Below are 12,654 nucleotides of genomic sequence, written 5' to 3'. Positions count from 1 at the left end.
CCAGGTGACCCGTACGCTCGTTTGCCCTCCTATTCCATAAAAAAAAAACCTACCCGGCAAGATTGATAACATAAATAATTCAGTTAACTCTAGCAATTTTATAAATGGGTATGAATAGATGGATCAAATACGTAGGTAAGTACTTAGTATTCAAAAACAGGGAACCTATATTGAAAGGGTTGGTTTAATGAACAGACTCCCTTCGCTATTGAAATGTTTATAAGGGTTGGCTTTCTCACGTATTCATACTACCTTTTATATGAGTATTCCAGTAAGTGAATATTACTTGTGAATAAAATATTACTGGGGTTTATTGAGGTTACAAAAATAAAAGTAATATCATCTATTATTAATATCACTACATATTTATAAAACAAAGCCCTCCGCCGCGTCTGTCTGTCTGTGTGTTCGCGATAAACTTAAAATCTGCTACACCAATTTTCATGAACTTTTCACCAACGGATAGCGCGGTTCCCGGGGAAGGTTTTAGTATATAATTTGATAAGGTTTTGTACGACATTTCGTATTTACTTTTACTATGGAAAAAAGAGGAGAAACAAGCATACGGGTCACCTGGTGTTGAGTGTTCACCGCCACCCACATTCCCTTGCAACACCAGAGGAATCACAGGAGCGTTTCCTCATTTGCCCAGTAATTTCACTAGCTACGGCGCTCTTCAGACCGAAACGCAGTAATGTTTACACATTACTTCTTCACGTCAGAAATAGGCGGTGCAGTGGTAAAGTCTAGTACGGACCTTACGGTTCGGATTTTGATATCGCATTGCGAGCAAACACGCCGAAAGGATAGTCCTAATGTACGGCTTGGAATGTTGGAATAAATACCTAATGCATGTCACCCAGATGAAAATGCTCCGATGGTCTGGTGGCGTCGAGCGCTTGGACATAGTGAGGATTGAGCACATCCACGGCACTTTTAGAGTCAGACCAATCGCAGAAAAACTGTTGGAAACTAGATTGAGGTGGTACCGGCATGCCATGAGGCGGCCAAAAGATCACATGACCAAGATTGATTGATATTAACACCGGACCAAGAGGACGCGGAATACCCCAATTAACATGGCAATCAGTTATAAACTAAGATCTACAGACAGCCCAAATACTTCCGAAAATGACGCAGTACGGAGGGTCCTGGCGAAGATTGAGTGGGAGAGCCGACCCCAATTAAAATGGGATAGGGCTAGGATAAAGAAGAAAGATTGCGAACCAACGCGCCGCGATGAATGCTACACTTAATTTGAGTTAAGCTCTAAGTATGGGGAACCTGCAAAATTTATTGTTTTTTTTTTGTATTTTTGTGTGCATAACTTAATGCGGCTCACAGAATACATCTTTTTACCAAGTTTCAACAGTATAGTTCTAGACAGACATGACGATAAATTCCTCATGTCCGTTCCGTTTTTTTTCCATTTGGCTACGGAACCCTAAAAATCTAAGCCATCCTTGATTGTTACACTTTGCTATTAAAAATAAGTAAGGCGTTACAATTTTCACTATATTAAGTCCAAAAATGCATAAAACAATTCATTATTAGCAAATGTTAATGTATTGTGCAAATTTTATTAATATTTTATTAAGCTTAATACAAATAAGATACTAATCTAAGGTACCTACAAAGTTCCACTCAATTGGTTCATTAAAAACATTACCTAATTAGTAATTACTATTAGCTGAATACAAATAAAATACAAAATATCTACTAATAACGCAACTATTTCTAGGCTCTGTAGGTCATATAACTCACTGGCCAAATCGCAGAAGATTGATTTTCATCATTCCGCTTGCTCAATATAAACAGAAAATACTTAATTTACACACGGGATTTAGAAACTTTGTTTTCATAGTTCATTTTTATTTTCGTATTATATATTACAATATTTTTAGAGTTTAGTTTTTAAATTGTTAATATTACTAGTAGTACGTAGTAAAAATTATGAATGCCGTGGTAGCTTATAAGTGAATTAACTCTAATCCATATTATTATTATATTTTAAGTTTAAGCATGTAAAGAGTGTAATTTTTAAGTTGCCCAAATAAATAAATAAATATCTACAAAGATGCGAGTCCCATTTAATAGGTTTATTAAAATAATCATAGACGAAACAAGCTCATGGAATAAGTAAGTATAAATTAATTTGCAATATACCAAAATCACCGCTAGATCGCAGAAAAAATCTAATATATAAAAACGGTCAAGTGCTCGCCCATGGAGGGTTCCGTAGCAGCCAGTAATATAAAATATATATAGAAAGGAAAATGTTATTAAATAATTTGAATGGAAAAGGCAAAAAATCTTTGCTCAAAATAATATTGTGCAATTGAATTATTTATACGTATTAAAAAATATACTTACTAGATCTCGGTCAAACCAATTTTCGGTAGAAGTTTGCATGGTAATGTGCATCATATATTTGTTTTAGTTTTATCTTTCTCTTATTTTTATCATTTTTGAAAATCTATCTACAGACCCTACACGTATGGGTTTGATGAAAAAAAAATTCGAGTTTCAGTTAGTTCTTATAGTTTTGGAAAATAGTGGCTGTGACAAACACGGACAGACAGACTGACATGACGAATCTATAAGGGTTTCGTTTTTTTTTATGAAAATAAGGGACGAGACGAGCAGGACGTTCAGCTGATGGTAATTGATACGCCCTACCCATACAATGCAGTGGCGGTCAGGATTCTTGAAAAACCCAAAAATACTGAGCGGCACTACAATTGCGCTCGTCACCTTGAGATGTTAAGTCTCATTTGCCCAGTAATTTTACTAACTATGGCGCCCTTCAGACCGAAACACAGTAATGTTTACACATTGGTGCTTCACGGCAGAAATAGGTGCCGTTGTGTTACCCATAATCTAGCCGGCTTCCTGTGCAAAGGAGTCTCCCACTGGTTCCGTTTTTATCCATTTGGCTACGCAACCCTAAAAAAGGCTATTTGATTAATCTGCGACTACTAAATTTATAGCTACTAATAGTCTCGAGACAACCCTAATGGGGCATCTAAAAATCCATCGACTAATATTGATATTATCACTAAACGGTATAACGGTAACGATTGATCATTAATTTATTTAAAAAGATTTTATTCAATTAATTGTGTATATTTTTCGAAATAATAATATGTAGGTCATTATACACACACAGATCATGTGACGGCTATAAATAGATTTGTTTAAATACAGTGTTTAAAATGCTTCTTTCCTTATGCGTAGTCAGTGATTAAAATAAACTTTGATTTAGGATTGGTCTCCGCTGCGCTCCAACTACATACCGCAGGCGTAGTCGCAAAGTGCGGCAACTAATAATACGACCAAGTGGGCGTACTCAAGCCAGTCTCGAACAATGTGTGACGTTGACGTGCCTCATGTTCTGCTTAAATCTTTGCTAATAATTGAAACTAAAAACTTTGTAAAAATAATACTACAAGAAATAAAAAAGACACTGGGATCACATATCGCGGACCTCAGACAAATTTATTTCGTTCATTCTTCATAAGCGATCCAAACGCCATTCAGTAAAATGCTATGGTACCAATTTTAGCGATTCAGTTTAGTTACCTAAACTGAACTGCATCGAACTCGCATCGCTATTTAAAAGTTGATACAGATACAGGACCACAGAGTACATTTTTTTTAATTCGTTCTTGCGAACAGGCTTTACTGGCTTACTGCCTCGTCTGTAGTACGAGTATTCTCTTTTTCGGTATTTATTTTCAGTATTTCGTTTTACAAAAAGTCCAATAAAGTATTCTGATCTCATCTTTTATCAATTAAATTTTCCTTTTCTATATGTTTTCACTATTTTTTAAAAGATATTAACAGTATGATTCCCTTTCCTCTGAAGCAATTGCAACTTTTTTCGAAACGCTCACTTTGACACATAAGCTATCCAGTTTAGGTTGAAATATTACCTCATGGTACGAATGAAGAAACGAACTAAATAAGTTTGCGATACAATTGATATCATTTTTGACATTCAATTGACATCATTGCGATTTTAACAATTGATTTGAAATCAACCTAAATAAGATAGCTCTAATCACGTCGTGGTACTAGATAGCAAAGCAGTTCATTTTAGGTTGTCAATTGAATCGCAATAAGAGTTCATGGTAGGCCCGCTGGTGTCGAAAAAAGCGCGTGATTTTTAACATTAATTCGTGCATCATAAAAACCTTTTTACAAGATGCTCTGTATCGTGAAATGTCAAGAGCTGTCGAGAAACTTAAAATGATGATTCACAGTGTTGTTTACATAACGTTTAGATAAAACGTGTCCACGAGTACGCTTTATGATTTATTTACAAAGTAAATCGCAATCGCTTTGCATAATAATGTTGATTCGTAGTTTTATAATAAGCATTTAGATGGAGAACTATGCTGAACGTCATTTGCTACGGTTTGTCAAAGCTTATCATAAAATACCAGTTAATTAGTTTTAAATATAATTATAATTACTTGAGAGTTTTATAAGTGCGATCGCATTCATTGTACGTAAATTTCTTTCGTACAATGTTATAGTTATGAGTTTTGGCAGAGCATCTCAATAAGCTGATACAGTGGGAGGCTCCATCGCACAGAATGCCAGCTAGATTAGCTCAGATGGCTCAGAATGTTTGCCTTAAATGAATCCTGAGTGGCACTGCATTGTAATGGCGATCAATTACTGTCAGCTGAACGTCCTGCTCGACTCGTCCCTTATTTTCATTAAAAAACCCGTGTAATTTTGCAGTTATAAACCTATTTAAATATGATTTAAATATTCGTTAATTGTATTTGGGTTTGATTTAGCCTTGTTACCAATGCTCTAAATAAATAAAATTAACAATCAATGTTATTTGTCAGAAATATGTCAAATGTCAATAATTATTACTTGTCAATTATTAATATATATATAATAATCAGCAAGATATTGTCGCGTAGCAACGCTTTGACGTACATAAAGATAGTTACGTTCCGGACGTTTTTTCCCGGTTAGGGTACCCCTCCACATCGTCACATAAGGAACTTCGTTCCAAAACTAAAAACAGCACTGTATTTAATCTAAATCTATACTAATATTATAAAGCTGCAGTGTTTGTTTGTTTGTTTGAACGCGCTAATCTCTGGTACTACTGGTCCGATTTGAATGATTCTTTCAGTGTTGGGTAGTCCATTTATCGAGGAAGGCTATAGGCTATGTTTTTTTTCAAAATTAGGGATCCGTAATAATATTGCTATTTTGTAACACAAGGTGTAAAATCGAAAACCTATTTTTGCGTGCGCTGCAAAAACTATTGACAATAGAACAAAATGATGTACAGGCTATAATATAGGCAATATTTTATTACTTATAAAACTATCGCGTGAATTATACTTTATATGGCAAAACAACGTTTGCCGGGTCAGCTAGTGACAGATACAACTCAAACATGAAATACAGTTGTGCCTAAATGAATCAGGAATTTCAAACAAATCATTCATTGCCGATACTTTTTTGACTGAATTTATTTACAATTTATATGAGGACGCATGGGCTCCCGTGCCTTAGTCCGATTGAAAGATTCGATTGTTGCATAATATAATTTGAAAACGTTGGGAACAGATTGGAGTAAAAAAACACTAAATATTACGGACACCACAATAAGTCAGTTAACATCATATTCAAATCAATTCAGCGCTTTCTGAGATAAGCATTTATTGATTTCTCAGGATTATTTATTAAACCCAAAAATGTGAACAGCTCAGCAATAATTGCGCTCGTCAAATTGAGACATAGAATAAAATGTCTCGGATGCCCAGTAATTCCACATGCTTTGTGTAGATTACTTGTTTGCACATTGTTTTACGGAAGGAAAAGTGCTGATATTGCAACCATCTTGATGGCATACTGTGTTAAGAAGCCACCCACTAGTCTATTTTTTTTGACTAACCAAAATAGAACCTAGATTAAACGTTTCAACTTGTCCTTGAATGCGAAGGCTACGTATAGCAGCAAGATTCGTGGACTATGAGTGAGAGACGACTTACTGGAAAAACGACTAAATATAAGTCATACTAGCTGACCCGACAGACATTGTTCTGTACATAATAAATAAAATACTTTACGATATTGTCAATAATATTTCAATGCTCCCTGTTGTTATAATGAAATTGTTTCACAGCAGAACTGTCAAACCGTGCGTCAATAAATTCTCTCATAGAAAAATTTTTTGAAAAAAATTGGAAATAAAAATAATCATGGGTCCTAAATACAAATTATCCTATCTCTCAAATTGGACTAAAGTGCACTCCATGAAGTAATCCCCATTAAAATCCGTTCATTTGTTTAGGATTTCACACAAACATCAGGACACTGGATATATATATGTAAAGATTATTCACTAAGAACATATTATTTTGGATCATTGTTGAAAGACAGATTGCCAAGTCGCAGAATACAGAAAAAAATTGTAATTTATGACAGATTGCCAAGGTGCTGAAGACAGATTTTTTTAATAACAGTTCTTGTTATTTTGCCATTCCATACCCTTCTATCTGTGAGATAGTTAGAATCGGTAAATTAGTTTTATTTCAATTTTATTAGATTAAAAATTAAGTACATACTTAAATAGGAGTATTTCCTCTGTGTTATAATAGGTTGAGGGAAAATGTGTTCGCATTTCATATATGAAAACTCAAGACATTTATTTTCTAAATTTTATTTATATTTATTTAAGAACAGTATATATTGTGCCATTTTGTTCAATGTCTTTACCATCTTGTAGATCTGAAAGAACATAATTTTATCCCGTTGCTGTAGAATTTTTGAGCCTTCTGATTAAATAAACTCCACTTTTGGCAGTCATCTCTTAGTGATAGCCTGATACTACCTCAAGAATTCTGAAGAGATAAAAACCGTTGGAAATCTGAAGGTGCAAGTTGGAGGCAATATTACGAATACATTGACCTCCCATTTAAACAACATAAATTTTCACTGAGTGGCTAAGCAGCAATGTATAGGGCCTAGCGTCATCGTGATGAAGTTTTCAAATGGGTCAACTCTCTTTTGTGGTCAATTCCCAGTTCTTCAGATATGTCGTAACTGTTGATATGCCGATCTTGGTCCACTTTTTCGAAAATTGCATCGATCTCCTCCGTAACCAGAGCAAGGTGCATCATTGACATCAAAAATCCTGGATTGAGAATGCTTATTTCGATTTTGTGCTTCTTTTACTAAAACTACATTAAGTCCATATACGTTACAATTTTTTTGTGGTATGCCTTGCATACTTTCCTTTTTTGCTAAAAAATTTAAAAATATACGTATTTCTTCATTAGATTCACTCATCTTGACAGAAAAATGAAATTAAATATGACTGCTTTGTTTATATTTTTGAAATGTAACCATATTAATGTCATTAAAACCAGCCAGATTAAAATTAAAGCCAAAAAGATTTTACTATTTTTTTTTATGAATAATATGGGACGAGACGAGCAGGACGTTCAGCTGATGGTAATTGATACGCCCTGCACTACAACTGCGCTCGTCACCTTGAGAGATATTATGTCAAGTCTCATTTGGGTCTCCCTTCAGACCGAAACACATTGCTTACACATTACTGCTTCACGGCAGAAATAGGCGCCTATGTGGTACCTATAATCTAGCTGGCATCCTGTGCAAAGGAGCCTCCCACTAATATATTAGCTACATAATAAATAATATGTGAAAAGACCTTTCCCCGACTTATTATATACGTTTGTTAAACTGTATACATACACCATGGGTGCATGAGTCGTACTGCTCTAGATAAATTATTCATTTAAAGCGGATAGAATCATTCAGCAATGCAACTCGTTATCAAGCTGTAAACATTAAGCCATAAAAATAGCCGAGTGTAAACAACACGCAAACCGCAGTTTCAGGTGGCAAGTGCAAAGTGACTCCTTTGGCGTACAGTCGGGGCGACAAGTTTTCACGTGCGCAGGGAATCGGCGCGGCAGTTGTGCCCGATATACGAACACGGTACGTGATACATGAGAATTCAGACGCGTTCGTTAGCTCGTGCGATGCGCGCGTCCTATAAGTTGCGGTCCTGTAAACTTTGGTACAGTCGTAACCAAAAGGACATTCAGTGAACGATTTCATTCAATAGTTTGTTGAGCTGTGATTGCGCTGATCGGTTTGTTGTTTTAGTGCTAACAGCCAGTTACCACAGTACAGCCGTTATGATAATGAACTGCGTTCATTAGTTCGGTAGCGTTTAGCTCGTGAGTTTAAATTTTGTTTTTAAGTGTTATCAACTGGTGTTTAGTTGTGGGTTACTCAAGGTCGAAACGGCATTCAAATCAATGAAATATTGTTGCTGATATTATTATGAGCCAGCTGTTTAACAAGTTATTGATATATATGACTTATATTATAGATGTTAATCCATTTTTATTGATATAATACTTTTACTTATCTGTCCTCCATACATGAAAATATAAAGAAACATATTATCTTACTTATGCATATATTTCATAACATAGACAATATTTACACTGTTAATACCATTTTAAATTAGGCGTAAAATCAGTCACGTGTGAATTGGATATAATGTAAAACCGGTTTCCGTGCCAAAAGTAATAAAACTCCATAGATGCGTTTGTGAAATGTCGAAATATCAACAATTCCTTATTATTTATATATTCACTTATAAGGTATAGCTATTTCACATTAATTATAGTAATTTATGTAATTGTAAATTAATATCTTATATCTTTAAACGAATAATTCTTTTATATATAATATGAATCTCGGAAAAGGCTCCGATGATAAAATCCGTTCATAAAATTTAATATACAGGAGATTTCGGGGGCGATAAATCAATCTAGCTAGGTTTCAATTAAAAAAGATGTGGTTTTATCCGTGTTTTAATGAGAAACAGATACAATAACATTAGAATACAAAGGTAAATTTCGCCACTATATACAAGACTATATAATAGCTCATATGGGACATTGGTGATCCGAAAAGCAGAAGAACCCGGTTCGAATCCAGATGTCCTATTAGTTTTTTTTTGCTCAAGTTTTGTACATTCTTTAAAATCCGAGGAAGGTTCGGTCGTCCGGATAATATCTGTATAAATATGAACTAAAGTCGTTCAGATGGCTGACAGATAGATGTTGGGAGAGTAATATATTGTAGTTTATGTTACCTTGGCAGAAGCCATTTTGCTTTTTAATGTTTTATTGTTTGTCTGTTATATTTATTTATTTCACCTTCAAGTAATGGGGATTTTCACGATTAACATTAGAAGTTTTATTGGGTTGACACTCAATTGCACTGTTACTACTAGATCTGAAAGCTAGAGTAGTGCTAGAGTCGTCGTCGTAAGGCGTAGATCCACTGAGTCCTCAAGGGACTAATAATATCATTTTACTTAATTAAGTCAGTTTTTGCGGTTCAGTACCTCAAAAGGAAGACACTAATCGTCCGTTTGTCTGTCTGTCAAAAGCCTTTATCTCAAGAATGCGTAGACGTATCGAGTCGAAATTAACACGATATACTAAGGTCTACTGTCTCTTATAGCTGTGAATAAATCAACTTCTAAGTTAACGTAAAAAAAGATACGCCCATTTACGCCGCAATAAATGTTATATTTCGACACTCTCAAGGGAATCAAAATTTAAAAGAAAATTTTCATATTTTAATACGGCCTTATACTATGATACCGATAGACTAGAGCTTGGGAAAGGATATAGGCTACATTTAATCTCGGAAAATCCATGATCCCGCGGGATTTGTGACAAACAGAAATAAGATTCATATAATATGTTGGAAACGGGTGCGAAAACGGGAACCGGAACTGTAATAGGACAAGAGATAATCGTCAATTCCAAACTTGCTTATTATTTTTAAAAACCTACGCGGACGAAGTCACGGGCGTCAGCGTGTAAGTATATTAATTTTGAATGCCTTATGTGCGGGAAACAACAGGTTTGTGAGTATTATATTATTTTCTTGTTCTGTATGTTGTTGTGTTATACTTTTTTTTTTTTTTTTAATTAACACCAACAAGACAAACACTAACAAAAATATAATAATATTATTACAATAAATAATAAATTCTAAGTGTTGGCTTAGTTATAGATGTAACTCACATTTCAAAAACATAGACACAAACACAAGTATTTTTTTAAATTGAATGCAAAACTTATCGGAATATTCACAAATTGAATTAAACATAAATTAATAAGAAATCAATAATATTTTATTATAATTAAAACATGCATCATTTACTTATTATATCATACATACCTACTTAAACTTATCAGTATTTAATAATTATTTGAATAAAATATACTTTTTGCCTGTAAATTACTATTTCTTTTATTTTATGCATATAAATTCCGATTAAATGACGAATTATTGTCTGAAAAAATATCAATGTCAACTTTTTTTTTCTTTTTCTTTATTAACAGTAGTTGTTATGACACCAATACATTTCTTATGTGATAATTTATATATAGCACTAACGTACTTTTGCCATATCAATAATTTTTAGGGTTATTCCGTTTCTTGGACATTGCAACATTACTTTATTTTTTTTTAATAAAAGATTTTTTCTAAAATCAACGTAGCTTCAGTTACTCCTTATTACATCAGCACCTGCCAATAAAAGTCCCGTCAAAATCGGTCCAGCCATTTCAGAGATTAGCTGGAATAAACAGACAGACAGACAAAATTAGTAAGAAATGTTTTTTTCGTGTATGTACCTTGTACATATATATTCATATAAATGTAGTAAAAAATGGTTATTTCAATATTACAAACAGACACTCCAATTTTATTTATGTGTATAGATTATAACTCAACATCAAACTATTAATCGGAGAATAGCGTCTTTGAAGTGAGCGCGTGTTTCTTCTCATGCTTCCAAAATTAGTTGTGGTGTCTTCGCGGGACTGAATATTTAATAGTATACAAAACATTGAGTGTAGAGAGCGATGGCTAGTCCATATACAGTTTTCCATAATAGTTGCTACCTGGGTGATTGTTAAGCCTGCCATCATGACCCTCTTTTTAATGTTTTTACCAGTGGGAGGCTCCTTTGCACAGGATGCCGGCTAGATTATGGGTACTACAACGGCGCCTATTTCTGCCGTTAAGCAGTAATGTGTAGGCATTATTATATTTCGGTGTGAAGGCGCCGTGGCTAGTAAAATTACAGGGCAAATAAGACTTTTCATCTTATGTCTCAAAGTGACGAGCGCAGTTGGAGTGCCACACACAATTTTTGGGTTTTTCAAGAATCCTGGCCGGCATTTCATTGTGATGGGCAGGGCGTATTAATTACCATCAGCTGAACGTCTTGCTCGTCTCGTCGCTTATTGTCATAAAAAATGCTGCTTAAGTTCTCAATTTACATCCTCAAAAGCCTTCCACTAGAGTTTTGCGTTAATAACTGCTAAGTCTGAGTAATATAAGAGTATTGTAGTCTTCGCTGTTGAAAACTGCATCAATTATGTAGTTTTCTAGAAAAATGCTTAATACTTTCGCAATTAAAAATGCTTATCGTGTCATTTTTGTTCGAAATACGAAACGAGACATCTTAATTCTTTCCCAAATCCATTCGATTGAATGAAAGATTTTTCAGCTTAGAGTAAGTTTTTTTTTTATTTTTTATCCAAAAATATCTTTTATAAAATGTGAAAAAATAACATGCATTGTAAAAACACCAAAAAGATTTGACCTCAATGCATTATCTTAGTTTACGCCTTATGTTAATTTTTTACAAAATAATTATAATAATAAGTATTAGTAAGAACATTTATACGTCTAGATAGACTGAAAGAGATGTGAAAACTTCGAAAAAAATTGAGGTTAACGATTAGCCTCTATTTTGAGCAATGCATGCACACTAACACAAAGTGACATACAAATTGCGAGTGTAAGACGTAGCTTTTTAATCAGTTGTCTAGAAAAAAAGAGGCTCCATCTAGACTTATAAATAATGTTACACTTAACATATTTGACACAAAAAGCTTCTAAAATATAATTTAGTTCAAAAAGCTTCTATTTGTGTACTGTGTAAGTACAAGCATTTGCACGCAACTTCATCCGCACTACATTAGTGCCCGCTCCCTCGAGACAGATTAAAATATTCGGGATAAAATGTAAGGAACATTTATCTTGCATCACTGAGAATGTGTGGACCAAAATTCATTAACTCTTGAGTTGTATAAGGACTTACGGACTGAGCCAAGAGTAGCATTACCATACGTCTGGATCTATCCGGACTTATCCCGACTACTATTTAGACTCTTGTCCAGATTTTATCCGTCTCTCTAATTTGTCCGATTTTTTTTATGAATATAAGAGAAGAATGGACACAATGCAGTGCCGCTCAGGATTATTGAAAAACCAAAAATTCTGAGCGGCACTACAACTGCGCTCGTCACCTTGAGACATAAGATGTTAAGTCTCATTCGCCCAGTACGGCGCTACGGTGCCCTTCAAATCGAAACACACTAATGCTTACACATTACTGCTTCACGGTAGAAATAGGCGCCGTTGTGGAGCCCATATTCTAGCCGACATCCTGTGCAAAGGATCCTCCCACTGGTAATCATATGGAATATAGTAATAAAACTACATGTTAACTTATTTCAAAAAAGTCTTTAATCTGTA

The 12,654-nt window shown here is 34.4% G+C and overlaps 1 protein-coding gene across 1 annotated transcript in view; it reads left to right on the top strand.

Moving 5' to 3' along the window:
• The first annotated feature begins 8,034 nt into the window (after positions 1-8,034).
• The window catches only part of LOC126977221 (solute carrier family 12 member 4), a 477,718-nt gene continuing 473,098 nt past the window's right edge, over positions 8,035-12,654 (top strand). The window contains exon 1 of the mRNA XM_050825936.1: positions 8,035-8,249. The gene's annotated coding sequence lies outside the window, so the exon portion shown is untranslated. The remainder of the gene's footprint in view (positions 8,250-12,654) is intronic.

This window comes from Leptidea sinapis, chromosome 44 (assembly GCF_905404315.1).
Source record: "Leptidea sinapis chromosome 44, ilLepSina1.1, whole genome shotgun sequence".
Taxonomy (NCBI): domain Eukaryota; kingdom Metazoa; phylum Arthropoda; class Insecta; order Lepidoptera; family Pieridae; genus Leptidea; species Leptidea sinapis.
Note: the sequence above shows the minus strand (reverse complement) of the source record. Positions and strands in the feature narration are given on the sequence as shown.